Here is a 16576-nt window from a genome sequence, read left to right as displayed (position 1 = left end):
CTCTCTAACTTGATTTTCAAAATTCTTTTTGAGCTCTTCCATGGCCTGAGCCCATTGGGTGGGCTGGGACACAGAATCCTTGATTTCTGTGTCTTTGTCTGATGGTAAGCATTGTTCTTCCTCATCAGAAAGGAAGGGAGGAAATGTCTGTTCTCCAAGAAAGTAGCCATCAATAGTTTTATTTCTTTTCCCTTTTCTGGGCATTCTCCCCAGCCAGTGACTTGACCTCTGAATATTCTCCTCACACCCACCTCACCTCCTGGTCCTCCCAGCCAGCGTTTGGGGACTGGAATTCAAATGCTGCTTCCTGCCTTAGGGCTTTTGGCGGGGGCAGGGCTGCTATTCAGTGTGAGAATTAAGTTCAGGTGGTCAGGTGGGGCAGGGCTGCCTCTCAGGCTCAGTTCCCTCAGGGGGTTTATGTACAGACCTTCCACAATGGATCCAGGCTCCCGCCCACTTGGGGAGCCCCTGTCTGCAACCGTCTCTCAGCTTCTATCTCCTGGGGAGGGCCTGAGTCAAGGGGGCACCCCACTCCCCTCTCAACCCGCCAAAGAGACTCTCTCACCGACCCCCGTCACCTGTGGGTGGAGGGGCTTGTGCCGCTGCTGGAAATCCCGTCCCTGAAGCCTGCTCGGATCTGTACCTCTCAGAGCCGCGGCCGCCACAGGTCTGGGCTGGGCTCCGCGTCTGCAGTGCGAAGGACCTTTTGCAAGAGGCTTGCAGGTCCCTCTGTGGGTGGAGGGACCCATGTGGCCGCTGGAGATCCCGTCCCCGTAGCCCGCTCAGATCTTTTCCTCACGGTGTTGAAGCCGCTGCAGGGCTGCACTCAGCTCCCAGTTCCAGCGCCCAGTCCGCAGCGCGAAGGACCCCCGCGAGAGGTTTGCAGGTCTCTCCGGAACAGAAATCTCCCTCGCTCCAATATTCCGTGGCCTCTGGGTGCAGAATTCACTGTGAGTTGGTCCCCTCTAGCCGTTCTGTGGGTTGTGGGTTCGGAGCTATGTGTATGTGCGTCTTTCTACTCCGCCATCTTGGCTCCGCCCCATGTTGACTCTTAATAATCCTCATTTCTCTAAGTCTTCACAAACCATCTTTTCAGCAATATATTCTACAATTTTCCCACAAATTGAAGGAAAATACATTGGCATGTGATATGAAAAATTCTCTTCCTTTCCAATGGAAAAAAAAATAACAACCCCATACAGGATAATTGAATGTCTCTAGTTCCATAGCTTCTTTCATATCATCCATGATATTTTAAAGACAGAAATTCAACAGTCATCTCCTTCAAATTCCTCCCTTCTCCATACTCTGCCTTATTATTTTAGGGTCCTGAAGGATTGAATTCATTGAGGGAAATCAGAGACTTTCTTATCATGTTTTCACTTATCTTGAATTTCAATTCCCTTTTTTCATTTATCATTCCCATTACAAAATTATTCTTCATGGTAAAGAAAACAGAAATAAAATAAAAGTTGAATAGTTTTTCTTCATTTTCATCATCCTTTAGTCAATCAGTTCACAATAGTAGTATTATCCTTTATTGATTTTTCCTTCTACCTACAACATTGCTAAAAATAATTCTTTTTTATTATCCATATTATTTATCACCAATGTCAATTCATTCTGAGCTTTAATGTTCCAGACAGTTCTCAAAGAACTATTTTCAGTGAGCCACAATGACCCCTTCTTTCTTCTATCTTCTTTACATGCCTTTTTCCCTCAGACATTTCCTTTTTTGTCTTGAACTTAACAACTATCAACAAATATCTAAATGCACACACACACACAAAACAACAAGAGGATCGCCAGTGAAGCTAGAAACAATTATTTTGCAAAGAATATATTTAGTTTAACAAGGGAGTAATAAATTGCCCCAATTCTGCGTCCTCTTTTGAAATTTTTACTTTTCCTGTGTTTTTAAAAGTTTATTGATGCATTTCCCTTTTACTTTTATATCCCTGTACCTTTCTACCAATTCCCCCTTCACTCTTTCTCCAATAGAACCTCTCTTTATATTAAATAGGTATAGTAAAACAACACAACACATTGACAGTGTCTAAAATTACAAGTTCCATTCTGCCTCTAGTCTATCACCTTTCTCCCAAGAGGCAGAATACATGCCACCATTAGTCTTCTGAAGGCATGATAGTGACTACATTAATCAGAGTTTTGGAGTCTTTCAAATTATTTTCCTTTATATTATTGTTGTGATCATGTATGCTGTTCTCTGAATCAGTTCAAATAAATCTTCCTAAGTTTCTCTAAATTATTCATATTGATCATTTCTAGAGTGTTGTACATATCTTTTAAAAACCTATGTTGGTAGAAGAGTTCCCTGCACATCCATACCAAATCTCTTTAGATAGCTCCCTATTTTCTTCCTTATTGGAATAATTTGTTTGTATTATCAAGGTTTTGTTCCTGAAAGCATTCCACTCCTCTTGAGTCAACTTGATCTGTAAAGTTTTAGACCATGGTATTCTAGTTGTCTTTTCTCTAAACCCTTTGAAATCTGATCTCAAAAGCTAGGTTTTGTGTCAGACTATACATAACTTTTTCCACCTTATCTCTCATGAACTGGAAGATATTATGGTTTCTTCCTTCCATCCTGCCATTTTTACTTTGGCAACAAGTTCCCCATCTTGGTCAGAATCAGATGCAGAGTAACAGTTCCTCCTATTGCTTCCTCCATATTTAGAAGATTGAAATGATCATTACAGGCAAACCAAGAATTTATCAGTTGATTTGCTTAGTAGGAGAGAGAGACAGAGAGAATAGAAAAAGAGATAAAACAGAGAGATGGAGACAGAGACAGGGAGACAGAGAGAGAGACAGAGAGACAAGAGAGATGATTAATAGCCTTTCATCATTTCTCTATCGTGTTGATATGTTTTGTGTGCATGTGAGTGTGAGTGTATGTGTGTGTGTGTGTGTGTATGTGTGTGTGTGTGTGTGTGTGTGTGTATGTGTGTGTGTGTGATCAGCAGGATGCAGATCACAACTTTACCCCAAAACTTACTCTCAGAAATTTCCACACTTTGGCAAATCTCTTTACCTCTCTGGACCTTAGTATCATCATTGATAAAATGAGGGAGTTGGGCTCAATGACCTCTGAGATCCCTTCCACCTCTAGCTCTATGATCCTATGGTTCATACTTGCCTATCACTCGGTGACACGTTTTATCTATCTTCTTGTATCCCCTCCCTGGGGCTGCTAGGTAGAGCCATAGTTCATAGAGCCCTGGGCCTGGAGTCAGGAAGATCTGAGTTCAAATATGGCCTTAGACACTTACTAGCTGTGTGATCCAGGGCAAGTCACTGAAATCTTTTTGCCTTAGTTTCCTCATCTATAAAATGCAATAGAGAAGGAGAAGACCGACTAGTATCTTTGCCAAGAAAACTCCAAATGGGGACACAAAGAATTGGACATGACCACAATGACTGAACCATAACAAAAATGCCCTCCCTGAAATCCCATGAATATTCCTTCATTCACCATATCCAGGATAGTTTCCATCTTCCAAGACAATCAACACTAGACTATTTTCCAATGCCAAAATAAAAGGAAGACAGTGTAGTGAACAGAGTTGATCTCCAAGTTAGAAATATCTGGGTTTAAGTTCCTCTTCTTACACATGTTTCTACATGACCCTGTGAAAGTTAGGAAATTCTATAAGAAAAGAAGGTGCCAATCTGCATAACTGGAGGAAGTTTCTTCACCTGGGAGTTCCCTATGCCAATAAAATCATAGATTCATTCCTTCTCCCTGTTATAAGGACATGGAATGGCTTCCAGATTCATGGCTTGGGTTTAGAACCATTCCTTCTTTCCTGATTTCCTTAATGTTTGACCTAGTTCTGTTACTTTCTCTATCAATCCTCACCTGACTACAGATGGATTCAGAAGAATTCTGCAAGGAAACATGGTAGTAGTCATTTCTGTAGACCACAAAACGCAAGCATTATCTTTCTCTCTCTGATTTATGGTTTTCCTTCTGTGAGTATGTCTTCTTGATATATAATGCTGTTCTATTGTTTTCTTGATCTATTCTGTAACTTTTAAAAAATTAATTTAATTTCTTTTGTTACATTTTAAGTTGCTAACTGTCTTCCTCCCTCTCCCACCCTGCAGTAGAGAAGGTGACCATGTGACAGATTTATAAATATATGTAATATCATACTATGCACACTTCTAGTTATCAGTCCTTTCTCTGGATAGCGTTTTCCTTCATAGGTCCATTATAGGTGATTGGAGTATTTGTACTACTCAGAATAACTTGGCTGTTCACAATTATTCTTCAAACAATATTGCTGTTACAGTTTGCAACGTTCTCTTGATTCTGCTTATTTCACTTCTCATTATTTCATGCAAATCTTTCCATGGTTTTCTATTATTCTGTTACTTTTAAGTATCATACACTTCCTTTTATTGCCATATTCCAGTCAGGGTCATTAACTAATTTGCTTTAGACTCTCTAGTTTACCCTAATTATAACTGACCCCCCAGGACATATAAGCTACTCAAGGGCAATGAGTATTTCAATTTTGTCTTGAAGCACCAGTGCTTACAACAGTCCTTTCACACATAGTAGGTGCTTAGTAAATGGTCTTTAGAAATTGAACCAACTAGAATGTAAATGTGTACATACTCATAGAATTCAGCAGAAGTTTTGTTCAAGCTAAAAACTTTGTTACTGATCACAATGCTAAGCTATTAGAGCTGATCCTAAATGAGAGATTCTTAAGGTCCGTAGACTCCAAAGGGATCTGTGGATAGATTTTATGGGGTCCATAAATTTAGAAGGAAAAAAAACATTTTGTTTTCAATAATTTCTAATTTGAAATTTGGCATTTTCTTCAATTATGAAGGTACTTTATTCTGGGAAGGAGCCCATAGGTTTTGCCACACTGCCAAAGCGGGCTACGACACACAAAAAGTTAAGGATCCCTGACCAAGATCATGTATCTCACTAACCTCTTCAGACTTTGTTGTGAATGTAGTATTGTCTCTGCTTCTGCATTGGAAACCAATTATCTCCTCTGGTCTTTCAGATCCATGAGATATTTTCCAAGTTAGGGATGTTAGGTTCCTTTGTATGATGAGCCCATGATCACCTTGGAATCTCTTGGCTGTAACCTCCTTTCAGACTGTGGAGACACCCAAGACAAAAGTCAGAGCTGTGGGTGAAAGGGATGTTTGTAACTCCCCTTACTAAGAGAGAAGTCAAGAGGTTCTCCTCATGCTATTAATGGATAGAGTAGGTACGCAAGGAAGCCAACATATGAGTGTCAGCTATGTCAGACAGAGCTATTATTAAGTGCATGCAAAGAATGGGAGTAGAAAAAAAGCATGATAAGAAGAAGGAAAGAAACTAATCAAAAAATAATGTAATTGTGTGAATTGAGAGAGTGTGAGTCAATGTATCTTTGTCAGATTGTTTGGGTACAGATCAGTAAGTAATGTGAGTATATGTTTCAAACGCAGATCACTGGAAGTTTATGAGTATCTTTGGGCATATATTCTCATAGAGTTTGGGTTGTGTCCTAGAGCAAACGTCAAACTAGTGAGTATGGGAAAAGTAAGAATGAAGACAGGGACTCATCTAGTGCATTAAGGCTGTAAACGTGGGTGCCATATACATTCTTATACTGATTTCCATGAAGCAAGCAATTCCATTTCTGGGGGTGATAATGACTGAGTCCTATTAGACATAGAGACCTGAATAAACTCTCCATAGATTCTTTATAGGAAAAAGAACACTCCAGGTAGAGAGCAGAAACAGACCTAGAGAATCTATATATGCATATGATATCCTTCCTTTCTAGATGCCTAATCCAGGATAGCTTTATTCAGTTTCATAGGATCAAAGATCAGAGTTGGAAGGGATCTTAAAGGTCATCAAGTCCAATCCCCTCCCTTTGTGGATGAGTAAACTGAAGCACAGAGAGGTTTGAAGACTTGCTGAGAGTCACGTGGTTAGTGTCTTTAGCAAGGTTTAACCTAGATCTTGACTCTCAGCCCAGTGCACTATCCACTAGTCCGGGGGTGGGGTAACTGCAGCCTTAATGCCACATGTGGCCCTCTAGGTCCTCAAGTGCAGCCCCTTGACTGAATCCAAACTTAACAGAACAAATCCTCTTAAGAAAAGGATTTGTTCTGTAAAACTTGGACTTAGACAAAAGGCTGCACCCGAGGACCTAGAAGAAAGGTCACATGTGGCCTCAAAGCTGCAGGTTCCCCACCCCTGCACTAGTCCATGCTACTTCTTATACATAGGGTCTTCTCAATTGCAGTTTAATTGGGGATGAGGTATAGCCCTCCTGTCTTTCCCATCATGCTTACTGGGGCTGCTTTGTTGCCCAAATTTAGAGAGTTAGCTCTATGGACCTTCCCATAGGGCTGACTGAGTGAGGCAACACCCATTCCCTTATCTTTAGTGCCATTTGGATTCTGCTTGTAGTGATCTCAATGCTTTTTCTTATTAGACTTGGATTTCTCATAAAAATCAGCTTGCAGTGAGTCAGCCTACACTGCCATGGCATTTTTTAAAGGAAACTGGAGTAATTAATTGTCTTATCTGATGAAAAGTTATGCTGCTAATGATTTATTAATTATCACGCAGCTTATCTTTCCGCTTCTTATTAATCAAAGATGTTCTGGAGTGGGAGATCTTACTTGGCTCAACATGAGGAGAACAGATCTCTCTGAGGATGGGGGGAAGCTCTGACCAGCATTCACATATCCTCCCCTCCCCCTTCCCCAACCCCTCCTTCTTCCTGGTTATTTCTCTTGCATGCAGACCCACCAGATAGCTTGCTCTCCCTTACTGTTTGATCTCAGCCTTCAGAACCTTTGCTGACTGAACAATTCCTCCTTCCAGTGGGTCTAATTTCCCAGAAGTTAAGTGAGCGAGCAAGAAGAGAAATGTTAGGGGGGTGGAGAGGGCTAAGAAAGAATAGAGCTCACAGTGACCTATATAAAGAGAGTGTTAACCCTTTACCTAGTCCCCCTCCTATCTCATCCTCCTTGCTCAGTGCTCACTTCTCTCTCTAGCATCCTAACCAGGAAAGGGATTGAGCACTACTGTGTGCTTGTCTCTTCTATGACTTTGCTCCATCAGTCATCCCTACATCATCATCATTATCATCATCTCCTCCTCCTCCTCCTCCTCTTCCTTCTGGCAATCAGGGTTAAGTGACTTTCCTAGAGTCACACAGCTAGTAAATATCTGAGATATTTGAACTCAGATCCTCCTGACTCCAGGGCTGGTGCTCTATCCACTGCACCACCTAACTGCCCCAGTCACCCCTTCATCTTAAGATCATAGACCTAAAGTTGGAAGGAAGTTTAGTGATTTTCTAGGTCCATTCCTTCATTTTATAGATGAAAGAACTAAGGAACAGGGAGATTAAGTGGTCACACAGATTGTAAACATCAAAGGTAGGACTTGAACTCCGTTCCTCAGAATCCAGAGTTGGGATTCATTACACTGTGCCATACTGCCTCTCCACTGAAAACTGGATTTTCAATCTCTCCATCTCTTTGTATTCCTTTCCTATTATTTAAAACATGCAGTCATGTCTTCTCTATTGTGAAAAGACAGAAAAAATGAAACAAACTTCTCCAAACTGAAAGTAAAACCTTTCTCTTGATCCTGCTACCTCTTCAAACTATTGCTCTATGGTCCCCTTTACTACCAGTAATAGAAAGAGTAGTTGCAATTTATTCCATCTCCCAACAATCTGTACATTCCTTGTTGCCTTCTAATCTGATATCCATCCCAATTACGGTAAGGAAACTGTGTTTTCTAAGACCTGAAATGCGCTCTTATTGTTAGATCTGTTGGTCTCTTTTCTGTTCTGATCCTCCTTGACTTCTCTATAGCAGCTGGTATTGTGGTTACTCACTCTTTGATAGGTCTCATTGCTTGACTTCTTGACGTTGCGTTCTCATGATTCTCATTTTACCTCTCATCCCATTTGTCTCATTTTCTAGATCCTGTCCATTCCCTTAAATGAATAAAATTAAATAAATCTTTTGGACATGACAAATAGAAGAATCTTGTTTGGTTTCACTATCCATATTTGTTTTGTGATTTTATTTTTCTTCTGTTTTTCAAGTGATTGTTTATGGAAGAGAAAGAAAAGAAATGCTTAAGTTTTTTTAATGGGGAGTATACCCCCAAGCTTCCATCTTCAGAGTTTTTTTCTCCACTATATTTTCATCTACTCCCTCAGTGTCAGTTATCACCTCTATGCAGAGGATGCAAATCTAGACCACTATTGCCAAATTCTCCCCAAAATTCTAGGCCCACATTTCTGCTTGCTGGACATTTCCACCAGGATGTTCAAGTGACACATCAAACCCAATACATCGCAAACTGAACTCATTATCTTCTCCTATAATCAACATAACTTTCCTTCTCAGTTCTTGATTTCCACTAAAGAACAACTATACTTGCATCTACCCAGAATCATAACTGAAGTTGTTTTGGACTCCTTTCACTTCCCACATGTGATCAGTTACAAAATTTCATTGGTACCATCTCAATAATATTTCTTGCATCAGTCCCCCTCTTTCCACTTCCACTATTCTCATCCCACTAAAGTCCCTCACTTTTTCATTCCTAAAATATTATATTTTCCTATATTTTCTACCTCTAGACTGCTCATTCTCTGGTCTTTTGACTATCCTGTTACTTAAGAAATTTTATTAATGTGCCACTCAGACGACACAGAAACTTTATTCAAAAGCCTTCAGCAGCTACCCATTGTCTTCCACATAGATTACAACCTTTTAAAAAAATCAATTTTATTTTTGGGTCTACATTATGTCCCTCCCCACTTTTGCCTGCTCCCTCCCTCCCTCCTCCCAATCTCCACCACTACTTTACTCCCAATAGAGTGTAACCTTCTAATCCTGACATCAAGACCCTCTGCAATCTGGTTTCAATCTACCTTTCCAACCTTATCTTCTCTTAGTTCCACTCTACATTCCAGCCAAACAGGATTAGTCACCACCCTTCATTCTCTTCCTCTCATTCCCCAAACCAAGAATGATTTAGTTGCCACCCCCAAACTCTGCATCATTTGAAGATCTTCTTTTACTTCATGGCTGAACTCAGGTGGCAATCTTTACAAAGTTTCTTCCGGCTTCCCCCAACTGAAAATGATCTGTCTGCCCTCAAATTTTGCATGGTCCATTGCCTCTCCTTCACGTTAATCACAGCTCCTCTTATATTAGTAATTTGCATGCACAATTTTCTATTTGTTTGTAAGTTTCTTGAGAGTAGGGTCTGTGTTTTATCTATTCTTTTAGTCAGAGCACTTAATACATAATGCCTACCACATAGTCAGTGCTTAATAAATATTTCTTGAGTGGTCTGATTTTATTCTGGGGTAGCTGGGTGGTGGCATGGTGGCTATATAATTTGTATATGTGTGTGCACACATATATACATGTACATGTGTATTATATATACATGTGTACATATATATGCATACATATGTGTATATACATACATGTGGATGGAGCACTGGGCTTGGAATCAAGAAGACTTATCTTCATGAGTTCAAATCTGGCCACAGACACCAACTATGTCATCCTGGGAAAATCCTTTAACCCTGTTTGCCTCAGTTTTCTCTTCTGAGAAATGAGCTGCAGAAGGAAATGGTAAACCACTTCAGTATCTTTGCCAGGAAAACCCCAAATGGGGTCATGAAGAATGGGACATGTCTGAAAATAAGTGAACAACAACAACCAATTTTATTCCAAGTACTAAAAAGGAATTCAAGAGATGATGCACTCCAATTCCTTGATTTTAGGTTTAACAAACAATATGGGATATATTTCTCTCTCTATTTGCCTTATATATTGCATGATATATCTGGGCCATATCAATCCATAATCAATAAGAATTTATAGCATTCACTATGTGCCAGGCTCTGTGCTAAGTGTCAGGAATACAAACAGGAGGAAAAAGAAAGTCAGTCAGTGCCTTCAAGGTGCTTACATTCTAATGGAGGAAGAAAACACATAAAAGGGATCTGAAAAGGGAGGGGGAGGGAGTTTAAGAAGCACAGAGAAGTCCAGATTGCTGTCTGGGGAGAAATGAAGAGAAGCTTGGCCTGGGGATCCTCCTTAAATGGGGGGTTCTGCAAGAACCATTCAGTCAGAGGGAGAGACTGAAGGGTACTTCAAGGTATCACTTCTAGGGTTGGGCTGGTGTTCCAGGATAAAGAGGCTTCTGGAATATAGCAGAGAAGTATGGAGGGCAGTCTAGAGAGAAATGAAGGCCTAACTGCTTTGGATCCCCTCCTTAAATGGTGGTTCTAGGAGAAGCTATCCAATCAGGGAGAAGCCACAGTGGGGAGGACACTTGTGAATTCCAGGACTAGTGATTTTCCAGGATAAAGAGGTTTCTAGGGCATATATATGCATGCAGATATATATGTATGTATACAAATATGTATACATGGATAGATGTATAAATCTCTACACACACACACACACACACACACACACACACACGCACACAGGAGAGGTAGCTTGGCATTATGGATAGAGGCTTATTTCAGAGTTAGAAAGAGCTAGGTTCAATTATTGTCTCTGATTACAATTTGCCTGTATGCCCCTGAGTGGGGCAGCTAGGTGGTGCAGTGAATAGAGCACCAGTGCAGGAGTCAGGAGGACCTGAGTTCAAATCTCACCTCAGAGACTTGACACTCACTAGCTGTGTGACCTTGGACAAGTCACTTAACCCCAATTGCCTCATCCTGGGTCATCTCCAGTCATCCTGATGAATATCTGGTCACTGGATTCAGATGGCTCTGGAGAAGAAGTGAGGCTGGTGACCTGCATAGCCCTCTCTCACTCAAAACAAAGTCAAGTGCAAGTCATGTCATTATTTCTGTGATGGCATGGTTTTCTTCAGCAATGAAAGACGAACACAAACATGACCCTGAGCAAGTCAATTAACCTCTCTTTGCTCTAGTCTAAGACAATAAGTCATAGAGAATGCACTGACTTGGATTGGTAAATGGAGTTTCCTCTTTCATACCTAGGAGTTTCCTATAGGAGTGAAATAAAAGGTCCAGTCTCCATCCCCTTTTATGCTATTTTTCTCCATTAGAATATAAGGTCCTTGAAGGCAGGAACCATCTTGATTGCTTGGATTTGTAACCCTAGTATTTTATTTTATGTGTGTGTGTTTGTGTAAAACAGTCACTTAATCTCTCATTTTATGTATGTGTAAATATATTTTTTCTTGTATAATTCTTTTTTATCTTTATTTATTTATTTTTAGTTTTCAACATTCATTTCCACAAAAGTTTGAGTTCCAAATTTTCTCCCCATCTCTCCCTTCCCCCACCCCAAAATGCCATGCATTCTGATTACCCCTTCCCCCAATCTGCCCTCCCTTCTATCACACCCCTCCCTTCCCTTATCCTCATTTTCTCTCTTTTCTTACAGGGCAAGGTAGACTTCTATACCCCATTACCTGTATTTCATATTTCCCAGTTGTATGCAAAAACAATTCTCAAGATTCGTTCCTAAAACTTTGAGTTTGAACTTCTCTCCCTTCCTTCCTCCCCATCCCCACTGAGAAGGCAAGCAATTCAATATAGGCTATATATGTGTAGTTTTGCAAAAGACTGCCATAATAGTCGTGTTATGTAAGACTAACTGTATTTCCCTCCATCCTATCCAGCCCCCCTTTTATTTTATTCTCTTTTGACCTTGTCCCTTCCCAAAAGTGTTTACTTCTAATTACTCCCTCCTCCCATTTGCCCTCCCTTCTATCATCCTCCCCACTTGTCCCCTTCTCCCCTACTTTCTTGTAGTGTAAGATAGATTTTCATACCAGATTGAGTGTGCATGTTATTCCCTCCTTAAGCCAAATGTGATGAGAGTAAGCTTCACTTTTTCCCTCTCACCTCTCCCCTTTCCCCCTCCATTGAAAAAGCTTTTTCTTGCCTTTTTTATGAGAGATGATCTGCCCCATTCCATTTCTCCCTTTCTTCTCCCAATATATTCCTCTCTCTCTCCTTAATTTTATTTTTTTAGATATATCCCTTCCTGTTCAACTCACCTTGTGCTCTCTGCCTCTCTCTGTCTCTCTGTCTCTGTCTCTGTCTTTGTCTCTGTGTGTGTGTGTGTGTGTGTGTGTGTGTGTATAATCCCTCCAAGTATCCAAATACTGAGAGAAGTTTCAAGAGTTCAAATGTTATCTTTCCATGGAGATATGTAAACAGTTCAACTTTAGTAAGTCCCTTAGGATTTCTCTTTCCTGTTTACCTTTTCATGTTTCTCTTGATTCTTGTGTTTGAAAGTCAAATTTTCTTTTCAGCTCTGGGTTTTTCATCAAAAATACCTGAAAGTCCTCTATTTCATTGAATGACTATTTTTTCCCCTTAAGTATTATACTCAGTTTTGCTGGGTAGGTGATTCTTGGTTTTAATCCTAGTTCTTTTGACTTCTGGAATATCATATTCCAAGTCCTTCAATCCCTTAATGTAGAAGCTGCTAGATCTTACAATACTCAAATTGCTTCTTTCTAGCTGCTTGCAATATTTTCTCCTTGACCTGGGAACTCTGGAATTTGGCTACAATATTCTTAGGAGTATCACTTTTTGGATCTCTTTCAGGAGGTGATTGGTGGATTCTTTCAATATTTATTTTGTCCTCAGGTTCTAGAATATCAGGTCAGTTTTCCTTGAAAATTTCATGAAAGATGATGGCTAGGCTCTTTTTTTGATCATGGCTTTCAGATAATCCCATAATTTTTAAATTGTCTCTCCTGGATTGTCTTTCCAGGTCAGTTGTTTTTCCAATGAGATACTTTACATTATCTTCTATGTTTTCATTCTTTTGGTTGGTTTTGTTTTGTAATTTCTTGGTTTCTCATAAAATCATTAGCTTCTATCTGCTCCATTCTAATTTTTAATGAACTATTTTCTTCAGTGAGCTTTTCAACCTCCTTTTCCATTTGGCTAATTCTTCTTTTTAAAGCATTCTTCTCCTCATTGGTTTTTGGGCCTCTTTTGCCAAAGGAGTTAGCCTATTTTTAAAGGTGTTATTTTCTTCAGCATATTTTTGGGTCTCCTTTAGCAAGCTGTTGACTTACTTTTCATGATTTTCTTGCATCACTCTCATCTCTTCCCAATTTTTCCTCCACCTCTCTTACTTGATTTTCAAAATCTTTTTTAAGCTGTTCTATGGCCTGAGATCATTGCATATTTATTTTGAGATTTTACATGCAGAAGCCTTGACTTTTAGGTCTTCCTCTGATGGTATGCATTGTTCTTCCTCATCCAAAAGGATAGAAGAAAATACCTGTTCACCAAGAAAGGAGCCTTCTGTAGTCTTATTTTTTTCCCTTTTTTGGGCATTATCCCAGCCAGTTACTTGACTTTTGAGTTATTTGTCAAGAGGAGGGTATACTCTGGAGACCTGTAAGTTCTCAGTTCCTCTAAAGTGGCACGATCAAGGGAGAGGAGTTTACTCCTCTCCTGGCCTTCTCTCTGGTCTGGGAGCAACCACAAGTACTCTTTTGCCCAAGATCTGTGAGTAGGATTCCCTCTCCAGAGCCTCTACCAGCTCCACCAGGCCAGCACTCCTCCTCACCCCAGGGCCGCCACTCAGTGCTGAGACCCAGATCAGCAGCTCAATTCCCCCAGGATCTTTAAGCCAAGGGCTCCAAAAATGGATGCTCTTACTGCAGTGACTGCTGCTGGTGGGTCCAGAGTGTGTTCCCTTTTTACCCAGATGAAAGAGCTTTCTCACTGAACTTTGAAGCTGTCTTTGACATTTGTGGGTTGAGCAATCTGGGAACTGTTGCTGCTGGTGGTGCCCTGAAGCTTCCTGCTGTCCTGTCCCTGCTGTGCCACGTGGCCCATGATGGACTTTGCTCTGCTCTGAGCCCAGTGTGATAGACCTTTCCTGTTGGTCTTCCAGACTGTCTTGGGCTGGAAATTTCTTTTACTCTGTTGTTTTGTGGCTTCTACTGCTCTAGAATTTGTTTAGAGCCATTTTTACAGGTATTTTATGGGCTATGGGGGGGGGGAGCTTCTACTGGTCCATCTTTCTACTCTGCCATCTTGGCTCCACCTCATAACCCTAGTATTTATCATAGTGTCTGGTGCATAGTAAGCACTTAATAAATGCTCTATTATATATGCTCCTGTTCAGTCACTCAGTCGTGTCAGATTCTTTGTGACCCCATGTGTGGTAGTATACCAATGCTGTCCATGGGGTTTTCTTGGCAAAGAAATGAGAGTGGTTTGTCATTTCCTTCTCTAGTAGATTAAGGCAAACAGACCTGTGCAGGGTCACACAGATAGTAAGTACCTGAAGCCAAATTTGAACTCAGATTTTCTTGAGTCCAGGCCCAGTGCTCTCTCCATTGAGCTAACTAGCTGCCTTCTACTACATACATTCACATGTATGTGTGTGCACATATATATACACATATACACATGTACATGACTATGTGTGTATGTATACATGTGTGTAAAAACATATACTTACATACACATACAGACACGCACATAGCTCCCAAATTAGTAGCACATAAGTATCATAGAAACTCAGAGACCAATGCAGGTCAGAGGAATTAAGAAAGGCTTTGTAGACAAACAATGATTTGAAGGATGGCTGGGATTTGGAAAGGTAGCAAAGAGGAGGGAGGACATTCAAAGGGAAAGGAAATATATGCACAAAGGTGCAAGACTAGAAAGTAGCTTGGCTTGGGAGAATAGACCAGCATAGCTAGAATGAAGGGTCTGTGTCATGAAGCTTCGAGAGTTCGATGAATATGGACAGACTGGAGAGGGATGAAAAGCTGGATGTGACGGTGATAGCACAACCTCCATTCTTCATCTGGGTCCAAAATCTCTCCTCAGTCACTTACTTACTCTGAGCTCCAATCAGTATTGCCGTGGACTTGTTATCCCAAGTGGTGCAAGAAGTGACAGAATAAAGATTGTGGGAAAGTTGGGAATAGCGGTGGGGATGGGCAACTCCTTTGTGTGTATGTGGGTGGGGCAAGGATAACAAGAAATGAATGAATGAATGAATGAATGAATGAATGAAAAGCTACTTGGCTCTGAGATATAAGAAATCACTTGGGATTCATGGGATACAGGGAACCACATTGCATTTATATAGCATGGAATTCACTTGCTCTTCCCCCCCCATAACCCTCTCCCATACCAGGTAATATCCACATGGCACTAAACAACACTCCCCCGCCATACTCCACCCCACCCCAGTGTATTTCTTCTTGAGACTTTGTAGCTAAGTGGGGTTTTTTGGTGGTGGTGAGAACATTAAGAACTGCTAAAGCAAAGAGATTAGGTGAATAAGAGAAATCTACAGAAGAATTCCACCAAATATGAACCACAGACACATACCCTTACATGCATGTTCACTCACTGCCTTACTCTGTCTTCCCCTTGAGACATAGGTAGCAAGTATTATTTCCTTGTGTCTTCTCTGTCCCATGCCCTGCCCATTCTTTTTTCCTAATCTCTACATCCTCTCTCACCAACTACCTATTTCCCCAAGCATGACTCTGCTTTATTCTCTTTCTCTACTTCCCCCATTATTCAAATCACTTTCTCCATTTTCCCACTCCTTCTCTTCTCTTGGAGGGAACCATTCTTTCTTTCCTCTTTTCCTGCCCCTCCATGCCACTCCCATCCATAATTAATTTGACATCCAAATTTTCCCTCTTTACTTGCTCTCTCCCTGTGACCTCTTCCATTTTTTTCCCCTTCCCCTCGTCTCCACATCTGATGCCTAATTCTTTTCCTTGTTCTTCTTTCCCCACCCCCATTACCCCAGCCCCTTCATAGTCACTCTCCCCTCTTACCTCTCACAATCTATTCAGATTTTGGCACTGAGGACAGGGTGAATGGAGGGAAAGAGAATGACTGAAGGAAGATCAGGGCCCCCAGCTGAACTTCACATGCCTCTTGGAGAAGATTGTTCCAGCACTGGCACTCTGCAGTCGATTTCAGCTGTTTTGAGCTTGGAGGGCTGGAAGGGTAAGGGGTGGGGGTCTGGCTCACTTTAAGCAGTTGGGCTCCAGATGCAAACTTCCAAACACATATTTTTGGAGGTCATTCTGGCCCAGTGGCTGTGGCATTACATTATTATAGTGATATATCTCTGAACAGACTGTAATTCCTGTAACTGTGGCTCATCCTTTAGTTAGAACCAGAGAACAGAGCTGGGTCTTGACTTCATGTTTTGTCTCCTTCTCCCTTGGGGCAGCTAGATGGTGCAGGGTGGGGATACAACCCTGGGCTGGAAATCAGGAAAATTCATCTTCATGAGTTCAAATCTGGCCTAAGACACTAGCTGTATGAGTCTGGGCAAATCACTTAACCCTGTTTGCCTCAGTTTCCTCATCTGTAAAATGAGCTGAAGGAAATGGCAAGTTGCTTTAGTATCTTTGCCAAGAAAACCCCAAAATGAGGCCACAGAGAGTCAGACCTGACCCCCTCACAACAGCTCTTAAAAAACTGGCTGATCCTTCTTTGCTGAGAGCTGAAGAAGAAACAGGAGTCAT

General features: G+C 41.1%; 1 long non-coding RNA gene across 1 annotated transcript in view; it reads right to left on the bottom strand.

Annotated features, from left to right (window-relative positions):
* LOC140506397 (uncharacterized) overlaps positions 1–16069 on the bottom strand; it is a 29537-nt gene extending 13468 nt beyond the window's left edge. The window contains exons 1-2 of the long non-coding RNA XR_011967919.1: positions 15875–16069; positions 4975–5147 (exon numbers count right to left, since the gene is read on the bottom strand). This is a non-coding gene — a long non-coding RNA (uncharacterized lncRNA). The remainder of the gene's footprint in view (positions 1–4974; positions 5148–15874) is intronic.
* Between the last annotated feature and the right edge of the window lie 507 nt (positions 16070–16576).

This window comes from Notamacropus eugenii, chromosome 5, assembly GCF_028372415.1.
Source record: "Notamacropus eugenii isolate mMacEug1 chromosome 5, mMacEug1.pri_v2, whole genome shotgun sequence".
In the NCBI taxonomy this organism is placed as follows: domain Eukaryota; kingdom Metazoa; phylum Chordata; class Mammalia; order Diprotodontia; family Macropodidae; genus Notamacropus; species Notamacropus eugenii.
This window is presented reverse-complemented; position numbering and strand designations above follow the sequence as displayed.